Raw genomic sequence first — 14,278 nt, forward strand, 5'->3', positions numbered from 1 at the left:
TCTCTCAAATAAACTTAAAAAAAAAAAGACTCAACACCCCCAAAAACCAAATAATCCAGTGAAGAAATGGACAAAAGATATGAACAGACAATTTTCCAAAGAAGACATCCAGATGGCTAACAGACACATGAAAAGATGCTAACAGGGATGCCTGGGTGGCTCAGTCAGCTGGGCGTCTGACTTCAGCTCAGGTCATGATCTCATTGCTTGTGAGTTCAAGCCTTGCATTGGACTCTGCTGTCAGTGCAGAGCCTGCTTAGGTTCCTATCTCCCTCTCTCTCTACCCCTCCACAGCTCATGCTTTCTCTCTGTCTTAAAAATAAATAAAAACATCAACAAAATAAAAAAGAAAAGAAAAGAAAAATGCTAACATCACCCATCATCAGGGAAATACAAATCAAAGCCATAATGAGATAATACCTCACACCTGCTGGAATGACTAACATTAACAACTCAGGAAACAACAGATGTTAGTGAGGATGTGGAGAAAGGGGAACCCTTTTGCACTACTGGGGGAATGCAAACTGGTGCAGCCACTCTGGAAAACCATATGGAGGTTCCTCAAAAAATTAAAAGTAGAGGTACCCTACAACCCAGCAATTGCACTACTAGGTATTTATCCAAAGGATACAAAAAATGCTTATTTGAAGTGGCACATGAACCCCAATGTTTATAGCAGCATTATCAACAATAGCCAAATTATGGAAAGAGCCCAAATGTCCATCGACTGATGAATGGATAAAGAAGATGCGGTATATAAATACAATGGAATATTACTTGGCAATCAAAAAGAATGAAATCTTGCCATTTGCAACAACGTGGTTGGAACTACAGTGTATTATGCTACGCAAAATGTCAGCCAGAGAAAGACAAATATCATATGATTTCACTCATATGTGGAATTTAAGAAACAAAACTGATGAATATAGGGGAAGGGAAGGAAAACTAAGATAAAAACAGAGAGGGAGGCAAACCATAAGAGACTCTTAACTATAGAGAACAAACTGAGGGTTGCTGGAGGGAAGATGGGTGGGAGATGGGCTAAATTGGTGATGGGCTTTAAGGAGGGCACTTGTTGGGATGAGCCTGGGTGTCATATGTCTACTGATGAATCACTAATATTAGCACTAAATTCTACTCCTGAAACTATTATTACACTATATGTTAACTACCTTGGGCTTAAATAAAATTAAACAGTAAATAAGTAAATAAATAAATAAATAAATTAATTAATTAATTAATTAAATGCTTCATGCCAGGCTAGCACTTGGTTCTTATGGGAAGGCTTATTTATGTAAGAATTAATTCAGTGTTGGTTCAGCAGGCATTTACTGAGCATCTACATGCCAGGAGGTTGGAGGATAGACACCCTCTACCTGGAGGTGCTTACAGAACTGAGCACAAGTGTCTCAAGAACAAGGCCAACTGTGGTCAGTACCATAAGAGAGGTAGAGATGAAGTGAGATGGAAGACCAGAGTCAGAAGAGATGAGTGCCAGCCTGTGGGGTAGGTGAAACAAGGTTCATCTGGACTAGGAATTAAGGAATGAATAGGATTTGGAATAAAATTATTCTACATGGCAGAAATTTGGAAATTTCTTCTAAAGGAATAATTTTCCTTAGGAAAATAAATTATTGGCAATGAGTTCCATAGCAATAAACTTTCACCCATTCAGGTGACTTTTGAAATGTCAGAATTAATAAGAAGTCATATACTGTCAGTTCTTGATAGACTTCCATCCCCTACATTTGAGATTTCTGCTTTCCTCCTCAAAATATTCCTCTCTCTCCTGACTAAAAGCAGTAAAACAAGAGAGGAGGAATCACCGTTTTATTCCTTCTCTCTGTACCTATCTTTTCCTTAAGTCACCCATGCTACTCATTTGATATTTGGTGTGCACTTACATGTCAGATATTCTGCTAACTACTGGAAGGCAAAAATTAACAAGCACACATGATCCTTTTTCTGAAAAAATTTTTGCCGGATGGAGACAGCCAAATAAGCCATAGAATAAGAACTCTTAATGTACAATAAGAAAAGCAGTACATACCAGAATTCAATAACCTGTCTTCTGGTATAAGGCAGTCTGGATTCCAACGTGGGCTCGATTGAAATACTCAATCATGTGACCTTGGGCTATTTACTCAACTTTTTTTTTCACTTCAATTTTTAATAGAAATATATCCCTAGCACCTAAAAAGTCCAAGCAGGTGTTCCTGGTGTAAAATGACTTTCCACCAGGCTATGATTCCACTTTGTGACTCTGCCATCCTCTAGGGCTTCGCTGTAACTAGTGAACAGGAAAGAGAGAGTGTGGAAGAGGCATAGTTACTTCTTAAATGCACTGGTCTGGGATGGCATCCAATGGCTAGAACTCTGTGACGTGGTCACCCTGAATTCAAGAGATGCTTGGAAGAGTAGCCCAACTGTGCATCCAGGAATAAGAAGAGAACATTGATCTTGTCAAACAGCTAGCAATCTTTGACACACACTTTGTATGTCATGTTAACACATTCAGGCTTTATCATGGACTTAATATGCCATTGATAGCAAAGGAGTAACATGATCATATTTTTAATTTTATAAAAGTCATTCTATCAGCAGCAAAGAGAATGGCATGGCTGATTGACCCAATGACCCAATGGAGAGAAATGTTATTCAGTGAAACACAAGAAGAAGTGCAGGTTTTCAGGGAAGGTGTGTTCAGTTTGGGACATATTGAATATGAAGTGCTTTGGCATCATCAGGGAGAAAATACAAATACATGCTCTAGTGACCTGCTTGAAGTCTAAAAGTCAAGAAAGAAATCTGAGCTGCAGATGGGGATTTGTGTTTTCAACTTGTGAATGTAGCAATGGGACCATGTGGAGAACACCATATATAAGGAATGGACAGAGGGAGAGGGACTAGCAAAGGATACTTGAGTGGCAGCATCCCAAGCAAAAAGGGAAAATGGCAGAATATGATGTCAGGGATGCCACAGGAAGAGATTATTTCAAGTAGGCAGTAGTTTACAGTGTTGAAGCAAGACACTGGATATTTTGAAAAAGAGGCTGTGTGAATGTGTGGGCTATTCTGTTTACCCATCCTTCTCTCCCCTTCTCTGAGGGGAGAGGCTGGGCCTGTAGACTTTATCACTTGAACTCCTTTGCCCCTCTGGCTTCCAGTTGGGTTTGTCCAATGGCAGGTCAGAAAGCAGAAGAGGACAAGGTATTTCCCCCCATTCCCTCCCTGTTTTGGTGTCTGGTCTCAGAAAGTAGGTACACCCCATGTTAACTTCAGTTCCCACCAGGTGTCCTGTTCTCCCTGGTTCTAGTTCTCACTATTACAGTTCCTTTCCCCGTTTCTTCAGCCCCAGGAATGATAATGGCTTACCACTCTCCCTACTCCCCAAGTGCATCAGCATCACGTTTGCTGCCTACATCTCTGTAAGTAACCCCTTCCTGCTGGCACACTGACTGATAAAGTAATTTTAGTAGGAAGTCAGAAACCAAATTGCCATGGGTTGAAGGTTGAGTAGGTGGTAAAAAAGGAGTTAGACTTTCAAGGAGTTTGACCATAGAATTAATTTCTCTCTCCTTTCATTGTGAAAGGGAAGGAGAGAGAGGATAACCAGTATTAACACCCTGAAATGGAGGGAGGAGTTTGTTCTTTCCAAGATGGAAGAGGCTCATTTATGTTTAAATGCTGATGGGAAAGAGCCAATAGAGAAGGGTATATTGTTGATATTCAAGAGTAGGGGGTTCATCTATTGCCTAAAGTGTCTGAGAAGGCAGAAATATTTGGGACATGAAACACAGATGGGGACTTGCCTTAAGTGAGGGGAGGATTGCTTTATCCATTGTAACTGGAGGGATGGAAGACAGGATGGGTAGGAAGGACAAGTATGTTTGTATGAAGTTGACAGAATTCTTGTCTGAGGACTTGTTATTTTTCTGCAATCACAGAAACTTCAGAGAGTAGACTTAATGTAGGGTTAGGCATTTGCCAGGCGGGTATCATAGAAGTATAATGAGGTGAGGGAATTGAGAACATTGATGAGTGATGGCTGGAAGAATCTAAGCTGTGTACAAATCAGAGTGCAGGTGAAAGGGTACCTGTGGGGAAGGAGAAAGAGTTAAGGACTGGCACTTCAATTAGGTCTAAGATCAGATTCATAAGGAGTGACCTGAGTAAGAAAATTGAAAAGATACGCAGCTGATGTGAGAAAGGAAAATGTCTGAATTTATGACTTCAGAGATGGAACAATTATGGAGGACAAGATTTAGGAAATGACCCATAGGAATACCCATAACGTATTCAAGATCACTACTTCAATGAAGGAAAAGTGAATGGAAAAGCATCTCTTCCCCATTCTCTGAGTCCCTAGCATTTTCCTCATCATCTCAATCTGTCTCTCCCTCAGAATCCTGGGTCTCATATGATGATGCCACATGGTAACCCCTGCCCCAGGCCTAGGACCCAGCTTTCCCCTCCACCTCCTGTCTCCCACCACATCAGGGGCTCACTGCTGAGAGTGCTGCCTCCTACTTTCCATATGGTGGATAAACTGGTTCTGGGGATACCACAGGGTACAAGCTCCAACTCTGGCTGCTGGAACTTGGAGGGGGTGAGGGGTGACACAAGTTGAGTAAAGATGTGCTCCTGCTATTTTAATCTCTGTCATGGAAAGAGCTTTTCTGTAACAATTCTGGGATCCATAGTTGGCCTCTATAGAAACAATGGCAGGGATATCATGTATGTTGAAGTAAAGTACCTTTGTAGAGCTGGTTCTGGATGATAATCATTATTTTTTTTAAGTTTATTTATTTATGTTGAGAGAGCAAGAATGGGGGAGGGGCAGAAAGAGAGAATCCCAAGCAGGCTCTGCACTGTCAGCACAGAGCCCAATGTAGGGCTCGATCTCACGAACTGTAAGATCATGACTTGAGCCAAAACCAAGAGTCAGGACACTTAACCCACTGAGCCAGCCAGGCACCCCACTCACTAATCATTATTCTTTTGTTTTTATTATTTACATCCAAATTAGTTGGCATATAGTGCAACAATGATTTCAGGAGTAGATTCCTTAATGCCCTTTACCCATTTAGCCCATCCCTCCTCCCACAACCCCTCCAGTAACCTCTGTTGGTTCTCCATATTTAAGAGTCTCTTCTGTTTTGTCCCCCTCCCTGTTTTCATATTATTTTTGCTTCCCTTTCCTTGTGTTCATCTGTTCTGTGTCTTAAAGTCCTCATGTGAGTGAAGTCATATGATATTTGTCTTTGTCTGACTAATTTTGCTTAGCATAACACCCTCTAGTTCCATCCACATAGTTGCAAATGGCAAGATTTCATTCTTTTTGATTGCCGAGTTATACTTTATCCATTTTTTCCATTCATCCATCGATGGACATTTGGGCTCTTTCTATACTTTGGCTATTGTTGATAGTGCTGCTATAAACATTGGGGTGCCTGTGCCCCTTTGAAACAGCATACCTGTATCCCTTGGATAAATACCTAGTAGTGCAATTGCTGGGTCATAGAATAATTCTATTTTTAATTTTTTGAGGAACCTCCATATTGTTTTCCAGAGTGGCTGCACCAGCTTGCATTCCCACCAGCAATGCAAAAGAGATCCTCTTTCTCTGCATCCTTGCCAACATCTGTTGTTGCCTGAATTGTTAATGTTAGCCATTCTGATGGGTGTAGGTGATATCTCATTGTGGTTTTGATTTGTAGTTCCCTGATGAGTGATGTTGAGCATTTTTTCATGTGTCGGCTGACCATCTGGATGTCTTGTTTGGAGAAGTGTCTATTCATGCCTTTTGCCCATTTCTTCACTGGGTTCTTTGTGTTTTGGGTGTTGAGTTTGATAAGTTCTTTATAGATTTTGGATACTATGTCATTTGCAAATATCTTGCATTTGCAAATATGTCATTTGCAAATATCTTCTCCCATTCTGTTGGTTGCCTTTTAGTTTTGCTGATTGTTTCCTTTGCTGTGCAGAAGCTTTTTATTTTGATGAGGTCCCAATAGTTCATTTTTGCTTCTGTTTCCCTTGCCTCAGGAGACGTGTTGAGTAAGAAGTTGCTGTGGCCAAGGTCAAAGAGGTTTTTTCCTGCTTTCTCCTTGAGGATTTTGATGGCTTCCAGTCTTACATTTAAGTCTTTCATCCATTTTTAAGTTTACTTTTGTGTATGGTGTAAGAAAGTGGTCCAGGTTTATTTTTCTGCATGTTGCTGTCCAGTTTTCCCAGCACCACTTGCTGAAGAGACCATCAGTTTTTTTTCTGTATTGATTGGTCTGATTCAGCTTTTTGTTCATTTATTCATTTGTTTTTTTAGATTCCACACATGAATGAAATCGTACAGTATTTGTCTTTCTCAGTCTGCCTTATCTCACTTAGCATAATTCCCACTAGATCCATCCATATTGTTGCAAATGTCACAGTCTCATCCTTTTTAAAGGCTGTGTAATATTCCATTGTGTACGTGTATTTTTAAAAGTTTATTTATTTATTTATTTTATTTGTTTGTTTATTTTGAGAGGGGGATGCGGGGGTGGGGCAGAGAGGCAGAGAGAATCCCAAGCAGTTTCCATGCCATCAGTGCAAAGCCCAACATAGAGCTGGAACTCATGAACTGTGAGATCATGGCCTGAGCCAAAATTAAGAGTCAGACACATTGAATGAGCCACCCACGTGACCCTATGTATGGGTCTTTACCACATCTTCATTATCCTATCCTTTCACCTATCAAAAGACACTTGGGTTGCTTCCATAAATTGGCTACTGTAAATAATCTTGCAATAAACATAGGGGTGCATATCTTTTGAATTATGTGTTTATTTTCTTTGGGTAAATACCCAAAAGTGGAATTTTTGGATCATATGATATTTCTATTTTTAATTTTTTGAGGAACCTCTATACTGTTTCCCATAGTGGCTACACCATTTTACATTCCCATCAACAGTGTACATCCTTTCTTCACATCCTCACCAATGTTTTGGTTATGTTATGTTTTGTCTTTTTTAATTTAAGTCATTCTGACAAGTGTATGGTAATATCTCATTGTGGTTTTTCATTTGCATTTCCCTGATGATAAGTGATGTTGAGCATCGTTTCATGTGTCTGTTGGCCATCTGTATGTCTCCTTTTGAAAACGTCTATTCAGGTCCTCCACCAATTTTTTAATTCAACTGTTGTGTTTTTTTGTTTGTTTGTTTGTTTGTTTGTTTGGTGTTGAGTTGTGTAAGTTCTATATATTTTTTGGAATATTAACCCCTTATCAGATACATCATTTGCAAATATCTTCTCCCATTCAGTAGGTTGTCTTTTTGTTTTGTTGATCGTTCCTTTTGCTGTGCAAAAGCATTTTATTTTGATGCAGTCCCAATAGTTTGTTTTTGCTTTTGTTTCTCTTACCTTAGGAGACATATCTAGAAAAATGTTGCTATGGCTGCTGTCAGAGAAATTATGGCCTGTGTTCTCTACTAGCACTTTTATGGTTTCAGGTCTCAAATTTAGATCTTTAGTCTACTTTATTTTTGTATACGGTGCCAGAAAGTGGTCCAGATTTCATTCTTTGACGTGTAGATGTCCAAATTTCCCAGCACCATTTACTGAAGAGACTGCTTTTTCCCCACTGTGTATTTTTGCCTTCTCTGTCATAGATTAATTGGCCATATAACCATGGGTCTTTCTGGGCTCCCTATTCTGTTCTATTGATCTATATGTCTATTTTTGTGTCAGTACCATACTGTTTTGATTACCACAACTTTGCAAATCTGGAATTGATACCTACATCTTTGTTTTCCTTTCTCAAGATTGTTTAGGCTCTTTGGGGCCTTTTGTGATTCCATACAAATATTAGTATTATTTGTCCTAGTTCTGTGAAAAATGCTGTTAGTATTTTGAATCTTTGAAATGCTTTGGGTGGTATGGGCATTTTAACCATATTAGTTCTTCCAATCCATGAGCATGGAATATCTTTCCATTTGTTTGTGTTGTCTTCAAGCACTTCCATCAATGATTTATAGTCTTCAGAGTACAGTTCTTTTACTTCCTTCGTGAAGTTTATTCCTAGGTATTTTATTCCTGTTGGTGTGATTGTGAATGGGATTTCTTTCTTAATTTCTCTTTCTGGTACTTTGTTACTAGTGCTTAAAAATACTACCAATTTCTGGGTATTGATTTTTGTACCCTGCAAATTTATTGAATTCATTTATTACTTACAGTAGTTTTGTGGTGGAGTCCTTAGGTTTTCTTTGTATAGTATCAAGTCATCTGCAAATAGTGGCAGTTTAACTTTTTCTTTACCAATATGGATGCTTCATTTCCTTATCTAATTGCTGTGGCTAGGACTTCCAGAACTATGTTGAACAAAAGTGGTAGGAGTGGACATCCTTATATTGTTCCTGATCTTAGAGGAAAACTTCTCAGTTTTACACCATTGAGTCAGATGTTAACCATTCATTTTTTATATACAGCCTTTATTATGTTGAGATATGTTCCTCTAAACCCACTTTGCTGAGAGTTTTTTAAAATCATGAACGAGTATTGAATTTTGTCAAAAGTTTTTTCTGCATCTATTGAAATGATTGTATGACTTTTATCCTTTGTTCTGTTGATGTGTAACATGTTGATTGATTTGTGAATGTTGAACCACTATGCATCCCTGGATTAAATCCCACTCGATCATGGTGAATGATCTTTTAAATGTATTGTTGAATGCAGTTTGTTAATATTTTGTTGAGGATCTTTGTATCTATGTTCATCAGGAACACTGGCCTGTAGGTTTCTTTGTGTGTGTGTGTGTGTGTGTGTGTGGTGTCTTTACCTGGTTTTATTTTTTTTTTATATTTTTTTTTTTCCAACGTTTATTTATTTTTGGGACAGAGAGAGACAGAGCATGAACGGGGGACGGGCAGAGAGAGAGGGAGACACAGAATCGGAAACAGGCTCCAGGCCCCGAGCCATCAGCCCAGAGCCCGACGCGGGGCTCGAACTCACGGACCGCGAGATCGTGACCTGGCTGAAGTCGGACACTTAACCGACTGCGCCACCCAGGCGCCCCTTTACCTGGTTTTAGAATCAGGGTAATGTGGACCTTGCAGAAAGTATTTGGAAGTTTTCCTTTCTCTTCTTTTTTTTTTTTTTTTGGAATAATTTGAGAATAGGTAGAATAGGTAGTAACTCTTCTGTAAATGTTTGTTATCAATCACCTGTGAATACATTTGGTTCTGGACTTCTGTTTTTGATAGTTTTTTTTGTTTGTTTTTGTGTTTTGTTTTTTTTTAACCTATTCAGTTTTGTTACTAGTAGTTGGTCTGTTTAGATTTTCTGTTTCTTCCTGGTGCCGTTTTAGAAGATTGTGTTTCTAGGAATTCATCCATTTGGATTTTGGATTGTTGTATTTTAATTATCATTTATCTCCAGGTATTTTTAAATTTCTTCTTTGATTACTTTGTTGACTCATAGGTTGTTTAGTCTCGACATGTTTCTGTTCTTTCTAGTTTTTTTCTTCTTGTGATTGATTTCTAGTTTCCTGCCATCATAGTTGGAAAATATGCATGGTATGATTTCAATCTTAAATTTATTGAGGTTTGTTTTGTGGTTTAACATGTGATCTGTTCTGGAGAATGTTCCATATGCACTTGAAAACAACGTGTTTTCTGTTGTTTTGGGTGGAATGTTTTGTATATCTGTTATATACATTTGGTCTAATGCATTAATCAAAAATACTGTTTTCTTGTTAATTTTCTGCCTGGATGAACTATCCATTGATATTTGCGGAGTGTTAAAGTCTCCTACTATTATTGTATTACCATCAGTTTATCTCTTTATGTCTGTTAATATGTGCTTCATGTATTTAGGTGCTTCAGTGTTGGGTTTGTTGATATTTACAACTGTTATGTCCTCTTGGTAGATCGATCCCTTTATCAGTATGTAATGCCCTTCTTTGTTTCTTGTTACAGTCCTTATTTTAAAGTTTGTTTTGTCTGATAAAAATTGGCTACTCCAGCTTTGTTTGTTTTTGTTTTTTGGGGTTTTTTTTGTTTGCTTCCATCAGATGGTAAATATTTTTTCATCCCTTCACTTGTAGCCTGTGTGTGTCTTTAGGTCTGAGGTGAGTCTCTTGTAGGCAGCATTTGGATGGTCTTCTTTTTCTATCCATTCCATCACCCTGTGTCTTTCTATTGGAACATCTAGGCTATTTCAATTTAAAGTAATTATTGAGTGGCACCTGGGTGGCTCCATCTGTTAAGCATCTAACTTTGGCACAGGTCATGATTTCATGGTTCATGGGTTCGAGCCCTATGTCAGGTTCTGTGCTGACAGCTCAGAGCCTGGAGCCTGCTTAGGATTCTGTGTCTCCCTCTCTCTCTGCCCTTCCCCCACTCACACACACTCTCTCTCTCTTTCTCTCTCAAAAATAAATATTCAAAAAAATAAAGTAATTATTGATAGAAATATACTTTTTGCCATTTTGTTGTTCGTTTTCTAATTGTTTTTGTAGTTTTTCTGTTCCTTTCTTCTTCTCTTGCTCTCATTTGTGATTAATGAGTTTCTATAGTGTTATGTGTGGCTTTCTTTCACTTCATTTTTTGTGTATCAATGATAGGTTTTGAGTTTGCAGTTACCATGATGTTCATATATAGTATCCTAATATACAGCAGTCTATATTGAGTTGATGATCATTTAAGTTCAAACACATTTTTAAAAATTCTTTTTTTACTCCCTCTTCCATGTTTTATGCATATGCTGTCATATCTTATATCGTTTTATTCATAATTTTCTTTCATCTAATTATGGCCATTTCTTTTTCACTTAAAGAAATCTCTTTAACATTTCTTATAAGGCTTATTTAGTGGTGATGAACTCCTTTAACTTTTGTTTGTCTAGGTAACCCTATCTCTCCTTCAAATATGATGATAATCTTGACTGGTAGAGTATTCTTGGCTATAGGTTTTTCCCTTTCAGCACTTTGAATATATCATGCCACTCCCTTCTGGCCTGTAAAGTTTCTGCTAAAAAAATCAGCTTATAGGGGCACCTGGGTGGCTCAGTCGGTTGGGCATCCGATTTCAGCTCAGGTCATGATCTCACAGCTCGTGAGTTCGAGCCCCGTGTCAGGCTCTGTGCTGACAGCTCAGAGCCTGGAGCCTGCTTCAGTTTCTGTGTCTCCCTCTCTCTCTGCCCCTCCCCTGCTCATGCTCTGTCTCTCTCTGTCTCAAAAATAAATAAAAACATTAAAAAGTTTTTAAAAAATCAGCTTATAGAGTTTCTCTTATGGGAAATTTTTTGCTTCTCTTTTGCTGCTTTAAAATTTTTCTCTTGGGGAGCCTGGCTGGCTGAGTGGTTGAGCATCTGGCTCTCAATTTCAGCTCAGGTCATGAATCCAGGGTCATAGGATCTAGCCCCATACTGGGCTCCGTGCATGAGCTAGCCCCACACTGGGCTCCGTGCTGAGCATGGGGTCTGCTTAAGATTCTTCCTCTCTCTCTCTCTCTCTCTCTCTCTCTCTCTGCCCCTCTCCCCCTCTCTTGTGCACACACTCTCTCTAAAATAAAATAAAGATTAAAAAATAAAAAAATAAATAAAAATTCTCTCTTCAACATTTGATATCTTAGTTATTATGTGTCATGGCATGGGCCTCCTTGGATTCATCTTGTTTGGAACTCTGTGCTTGTTGAACCAATGTCTATTTGCTTCCCTAGGCTAAAGATGTTTTCAGTTCTTATTTCTTCAAATAAGTTTTCTGTCCCATTCTCTCTCTCTTCTTCTTGGACCCCCTATAACGTGAATGTTTATTCACTTGATATTGTCCAAGAGATCCCTTAATTTAAAAAATTATTTTTTGGGGTGCCTGGGTGGCTCAGTTGGTTAAGGGACCGACTTTGGCCCAGTTCATGATCTCACAGTTTGTGAGTTCGAGCCCTGCGTTGGGCTCTGTGCTGCCAGCTCAGAGCCTGGAGCCCACTTCAGATTCTGTGTCTCCCCCTCTCTCTACCCCTCCCCTGCTCATGCTCTGTGTCTCTCTGCCTCTCAATAATAAATAAACGTTAAAAAAATATTTTTTATTTTTGTTGTTCAGTTTGGGTGAGTTCCATTACCCTCTCTTCTAGATTGCTGATAAGTTCTGCATCCACTAATCTACTATTCATTCCCTCTAGGGTATTTTTTTTATTTCAGTGATTATATTAACTCTGATTACTTCTTTTTTATATTTTCTATTTCTTTATAGATGGTCTCACTTAGTTCTTCCACTCTTCTCTCCAGCCTGGTGAGCACCTTCATGATTATTACTTTAAATTCTTTATCAGGCATTTTGCTTATCTGTTTCATTTAGTTCTTTTTCTGAGGTTTTCTTTTATTCTTTCCTTTGGTACATATTCCTCTATCTCCCCATTTTGCTTGAATTTCTGTGTTTCTATGAATTAGGTGGAAGAGCAACTTCTAAGTTTGAAGGAATGGACTTGTGTTCAGTCATCTCCTATGTAGATTATGGGCTCTTTGTGACACCTGCTGACTGGCTGGAGCTGTGGCTGGTGTGGACTGGGAGCCTCATGGCTCTCCATGAAGAGGGTGCCCTGTCAGGGCAGCTAAAGCCGAAGTGGGTGCAGACTGGTGTGGTCTCTGAGGTCTCCACCAAGCAGGTGCCTGGACAAGGCAGCTAAGGCTAAAGTGGGTGTAAACTGGGTGTCCTGAGGCCCCTAGCATGCAGAAGACACCTTGGCAGGATAGCTAAACCTGAAATGGGTGCAAGCCAGGGTGCCCTGGCAGGGCAACTGGAGCTGAGGTGGTATGTGGACCAGGAGGTCCCTAGGCTCTCTGTGCAGAGGGTGCCCTGGCAGGAGAGCTGAAACTAAAGTGGGTGCAAGCTAGGGGGACCTGGGGCTCTAAGCACAGAGGGCACCTTGGCAGGATAGTTGAAGTTAAAGTGGGTATTAGCCTGAGTGTTCCAGCACTCTCCACACAATGCTCCTTGCAGAGACAACTGGAGCCTAGGCAGAGTACAGGTCAGGGTGTCTTGGGGGCATCCCACGCAGGGAGAGGGGTGCTCTGGCAGGACAGCTAAAGCTAGAGTGGGCATAGGCCAGTGTGATCTCTGGGGCTCTCCATGAAAAATGTGTCCTAGCAGGACAGCTGAAGTTGAAGTAGCTGCAAGCTGGGTTGTCCCAAGCTCTCCACACTGAGGTCAACCTGCCAGAGCAGCTGAAGCTGAACTCCATGCAAGCTGGGATGTCTCAGGGTGCTTAGCACAGGAAGTGCCCTGGCTAGGTGACTGGAGCTGAGGCTGGTGTGGGTGGAGGTGTTTTGGGGTGCTCCAAGCAGAAGGTGCCCTGTTGGAGTGGCTGAAACCAAAGCAAACATGGACCTGGTGTTGCTGGGGTGCTCTGCACAGGGGACTCCCTGGCAGGGCAACTGGATTGGAAACAGATGACAGCCAGGAGGTTCCAAAGTGCTGTGTGCCCGATGTGCCCTAGCAAAGTGTCTGAGGCTGAAGTGGTGTGGGCCTGGAGTGTTCCAGGGTGCTTTGTGGCTGTATCACCTTGGTGTGAAAACTGGAGCTGTAGTGAATGCTAATCAGGCATGTCCTGGTGTGCATCACTCTGTGGCTGCTTTGGTGGGATTGCTGGGGCTGCTGTGGGCTAGAGGCTTGGGGTAAGCTGGTTACGGCACCCAGACTACGCACTGGTCTGTGCTTTCATGGTGGAGGTGGAGTGTAGACCCCATCCACTAGCTCCTCCTACCTGGAGAGAGTTCAGCAACTCCCTTGACTTTTGGTGGAATTCTAGGGCTTGTTCTTTTATATGTTAACTGTTCTATTAAACCTCGACTTCTCTGTGACTTAGGGTGCCTAGAACTGGTATAGGGTAGGGACCTGTGCTCACTGAGGTGGCAGACCTGCAAGGGCTCCCAGGCTCTGCTCCCATTTACATTATTAAGATGGAGAGGAGTGCAGACTGTGCCCACCAGTCCCTCCCATCCAGAGAGTGTTCCAATAGCTCCCCTCCCACTGCCACCACCATTAGGTAGAGTTCTGAGCTTGGGCCTTTTTTATGCTAGTTGCTCTTTTAAACCACAAGTTCTTTCCGTGCCCAGTATGACTGGGGCTGGTGTGCATTAAAGGACCTGGGGTTTGCTGAAGCTGAAAGTTGGCATAGTGACTAGCCCCTGCTCCAGTCTGTGCTTTCAAGGTGGAGGGACATAAACCTTGTCATTCTCCAGTCTCTGATTCAATTCCTGCAGCTTCCTCCACCATTTGGTGGAACTCTAGGGCTCAGTTTTATAT

The 14,278-nt window shown here is 40.7% G+C and overlaps 1 protein-coding gene and 1 long non-coding RNA gene across 2 annotated transcripts in view; both read right to left on the bottom strand.

Annotated features, from left to right (window-relative positions):
• The window catches only part of GTPBP8 (GTP binding protein 8), a 148,253-nt gene that overhangs the window by 95,924 nt on the left and 38,051 nt on the right, over window positions 1-14,278 (bottom strand). The window lies entirely within an intron of this gene.
• LOC147577450 (uncharacterized) lies at window positions 7,183-11,507 on the bottom strand. Its single transcript, XR_015240310.1, has 2 exons — window positions 9,061-11,507; window positions 7,183-8,818 (listed from the first exon to the last, which is right to left on the bottom strand). It is a non-coding gene; the product is annotated as an uncharacterized LOC147577450 (long non-coding RNA).

The sequence above is a fragment of the Puma concolor genome, chromosome C2 (assembly GCF_028749965.1).
Source record: "Puma concolor isolate L17-30 chromosome C2, mPumCon1.1.hap2, whole genome shotgun sequence".
NCBI classification, from domain to species: Eukaryota; Metazoa; Chordata; class Mammalia; order Carnivora; family Felidae; genus Puma; species Puma concolor.